Source organism: Malurus melanocephalus, unplaced genomic scaffold (genome assembly GCF_030028575.1).
Source record: "Malurus melanocephalus ecotype Western Australia unplaced genomic scaffold, MMel_1.1 scaffold_212, whole genome shotgun sequence".
In the NCBI taxonomy this organism is placed as follows: domain Eukaryota; kingdom Metazoa; phylum Chordata; class Aves; order Passeriformes; family Maluridae; genus Malurus; species Malurus melanocephalus.
Genome location: NW_026623444.1, coordinates 625,966 through 630,162, shown reverse-complemented (window position 1 = coordinate 630,162; position 4,197 = coordinate 625,966). Strand labels below are relative to the sequence as shown.

Sequence of the window (4,197 nt, the reverse complement as noted above, 5' to 3'; positions counted from 1 at the left end):
TTTTTTTTTCTTTGTGGGTTTTTTTTTTTGTAGTTGTTTGTTTTATGGGCTTTTTGTTTGTTTGTTTTTTGTTTGGTTTTGGGGTTTTTTGGTTTTTTTGGGGTTTTTTGGGTTTTTTTTGTTTATTTGTTTTTTTGTTTGGGTTTTTTTTGTTTGGTTTTTTTTGTTTTTTTTCCCCCCAAAATGCCCTATGTTTACTCTGGTTCAATTCCAGCTGAGTGGGATGTCATCCTCCCAGTAATGCATTTCACTTCAGCGTTGCTGCATCCCTGTGACTCTGGGTGTGTGTGACGTGAAGGCTTCAGACAGCCCTGCTTTTCTAGCCTGCTTGAGGGGAAAATAACATGTTTTTTGTTTTATACCAGACATAAAACCAGCTCTCTGGTGCTGTGGCAGCGGGTTTGCATTTTAACTTTGATGAAGAGCTCCTGCCTGCCAAAGAAATTTGAGTGTCATAAACATGTGCTGGACTGTAATTGTTTTTAGTAGTGATGTGACTCATGGATTAGGAGAAATCCYGAGTCTAAATTTGCTTGGTTATGTTTAAATGAGGTATGTAATCAATATTTATCCTTTCATAGCATTTTAATCCCAAATATCTTCACAGATAACAGTGGAGGCTTAAGCACTGCCATAAGCTGAACATATTGCAGTGAAACAATCTATACTAAAGCAGTTACGTGCATTAATCTATTTGCTGACAGAGGGAGAAAATGTGAGGCATTGTTCGGGAATTTGGGCAAAGAAAATCTAACATTTTAGAGCATAAACATTGTAAGAAATTCATGGGAGAGCAAATAGGTAGGAGAAATATTTTCAGTACGGTACATATCTGAATTATATATAATGCAGGGTGCAGCTGTTGTTTCACATACAAATGATTTATGTGTGCAGAAATTGGAAATGGATCATTCCAGGGCTGTGCAGAATGGAAAAAAGTCGTTTGAGTTAAATGTTGCTGCAGAGTCTACTTAGGAATACGTTTGTGTTTATGGTGCTCAAGTGTGTGGAAATGTTTTTGCACGACCTCCTTGGTATATTAATAATCTTTATTTTTCTGACAAATTGTGGCATTGATGGAAATACCTGTGTYTCCATATGACTCGTGTCACAGATTTAATTTCTCTCTGTGTTTTATTGATTCCTGGCATCATCTTGCAAGACATTTTTTTTTTCCCCAAAAATTATAATTGAAAGAGCTTTCTGAGCATTTGGTAGATATTTAACAACCATGTAATGGATGATGAGTTGTTCTATATTGCTAGTGCACTGTTTAAGCTTGCTAATTTCACTTCCTTRTTGTGCTATTGGATTCTGATAATATGATAATTTTTGGTCATTGAGCAACTGAAATTGCGTGTGTTTGCACAGAGAGATCTGAAATACCTGAATTGYTGGACTCACCAGCACTTCAGCCATATAATGATTATGAATTATGTTTAAGATCATCTAAACTATGATTGCAACTATTTAACACAACAGTGGATGGATGTGTTTGTTTTGCTTCATCTTAAAATAATCTGCTACATGGTGCACATACATCTGTGTGTGAGAGTACTGGTTGGAGGAAAAGAATATGAATTTCTTCATAGTTAGCTACCTTATTTTTAAAGTTTATTCATTCTGTTTTGTAAGAAGGCATGCATATTGTCTCTGAAAACAGATTGAGAGGACAAAATCTGATTTTTTGTGACTACAGCATTAGACTTTGTGGTATCTCAGAGTGGCTCAATCCTGYCCTTCACCCTGGAATCAGGAGCAGGGGACTCACAGGTCTCTGTGATCTCTTCTTTAGGGGAAAAATATGGCAATTCTTTAGGGCATCGTGGTTGCTATGTACAGATAATTTCATTTTCATTAGTCAGTATTGGTTTTAAACCCAAAATCGGGGGATTCAAGTGCGTAATAACATTTAATTATATGGATCTAAATGGAATATTTTTATTTTCCTTGATGCACCTTCTGACTATGGTTGACTGGGCTAAAATAATTAAAAACTATTTCAAACTTTAACAAGTTTCTTACTATCTCACAATTCAATCAATTGAGCAGTTAGGAATTGAAATGAAAACAAAACCTAGTTCTTTCAAACTGATGCCATTAAAAATCTCACTTTATTGTATTTTTTTTGTGTGTGTGTGTGTGTACAAGACCAGATTCTTTGGCGTGCTTTCAATCTCACCATTAAGAATTGAAAAATACCGAGTTCTGATTTTTTTTTCTTCATTTTTTTTTCCTAAGTAACTGATTTACTGGTTGTTCATTAGCATCAGCAAAAAATGAGAGCCATCTTGAGGGAAAACCTCTGCTGTGGAAGGAAAGAAAAAAAGAGAGACACTTCAGAAAGTGGTGGTTATCATGGTTGGAAGAAGGTTTTTGTGGGGAAAAAAGGGAGGRTTTACTTGGAAAGTAAGAAAAGTGAAGAGAAAAAGAAAGTGTGTGAGTGGAGAGGATAAAGGTGAGAACAAATTTTGAAGGAAGCTGACAAGAAAGATGGGGAGAAGCTTTTTCCAAGGGATGGAGTGACAGGACAWGGGGGAATGGCTTTAGACTGCCAGAGGACAGGGGWAGATGGGATTTTGGGARGAAATTCCTYCCTGKGAGGRTGGGCAGGCCCTGGCACAGGGTGCCCAGAGAAGCTGTGGCTGCCCCTGGATCCYTTTGAGTGCCCAAGGCMAGGCTGGAYATTGGGGCTGRGAGCAAAGCCCAATGTTTTTACTTTTATAGGGTAAAAACAATCCTGCCTTTTCAGAAAGAGTGTTTTAAAAGCTTGTTCCTTGATTAAAACACTACAATGTTTTTGCTCTTGCTGTGTTGTGCTACCCTGGGCATGTCTGCTTTGGTCCAAATGTTTGGTTTTCAGGGAGCACAGTGATGTCCACGGTAATCTCAGTGTGTAATAAATAAATGCTGGGCAAGAGCATTTTCTGTTTCYTGGCTGCAATTTCGTGTCATGCCTCCAGGTTGTTGTAAAGTAATTGGGAGTTGAAACACATGAAGATCTATTGCCAGAGCGTTTCCAAGGAGTACCCCGATGGATCAGACCATCTTCAATAAAGGGGAGGGTGCCTGTGTTTGGAGCCAGAAATTCCAATTTCTACRGATTTTCCATGTGAAAGGACAGCTGCACACCAGAAAGGTGTGTAGGAACTTCTCTCTGTCAGAGGACAGCTACAGATTTGGGGTTTTGCTCCTACAGAGCAAAATTTGACAGCAAATCTGAGGCCAAAAAGCTTTTATAAGGTGTTCTCTAGGGGTCAAGGCAGCAAGAAAAAAAAAGAATTTTAAAGCAAGGCAAACCAAATTATTTGGATAAATCTGTTTTGAGGMAAAGTAGAAAACACTGACCTCTGACAGCAAATACACAGGAATCTTTCCATACTGGAATATTCATCCCTSTCCACTGGACACAGGTGTTTAACAAAAACTCAATTTTTGCAGCAGTGCCTGACAAGYTCTGAGGTGTCAGCACAATGAAGGGCTGATGGAAGCTCTGAGAAGCCTCAAGGGGCTCACAAAGTGTGGGTTACTGCCYCACCAAGCTCTACAGCTGCAGCTACAGGGTCTCTTTTCCTAAAAATCCTTCTTTTCTGAAGAATTTAGTGTTGTCTCTTAAAACTGAGACTGAAATTAATTTGAATTATAACATGGAGAGTAAGGCTRTGCAGTTTTCTCTTGTATCCATAACCAAATCCTACATTAGATGGATTTTCATTAGATGGCCCTAAACATAAAAGCTTAAATCATCCCAGGATATTGTGTTCATCCTAGAATCATCCTGGAATATCTGATGGATAGCTGCTCATGGCTTGCTCTCAAGTTATTAAAATTCCTTTCCCTCTTCCTGCTTTCCTTTACAAACCATTCCCAAAGAAAGAGACTTTGGGATCGAATTTGTGTTCACCTTGTAGCCATCGAATGCAGCCTGAGCCCTGCAGGACCAAAGAGCTCAGCGAAGTATATTTTTTTGTAAAAACGACCAAAGAAAAAGAAAAAAATTAAAAAAAAAACACCCAAAAAACAAACAAAAAAGCCCCAGACAAAATGCCCAAAGAACCAAAAACCACAAATAAAACACATAACAAAACCCTAAAAAACCCCAAAAAACCAAAAAAGCACAAAAAAAGCCAATACAAAAAAAGCAAACAAAAAACCCAAACAAAACAAACAAAAAAGAAACCAAACCAGGAAAAAAAC

The 4,197-nt window shown here is 37.9% G+C and overlaps 1 protein-coding gene across 1 annotated transcript in view; it reads left to right on the top strand.

Moving 5' to 3' along the window:
• Positions 1-4,197, top strand: part of DSCAM (DS cell adhesion molecule) — a 368,029-nt gene that overhangs the window by 6,251 nt on the left and 357,581 nt on the right. The window lies entirely within an intron of this gene.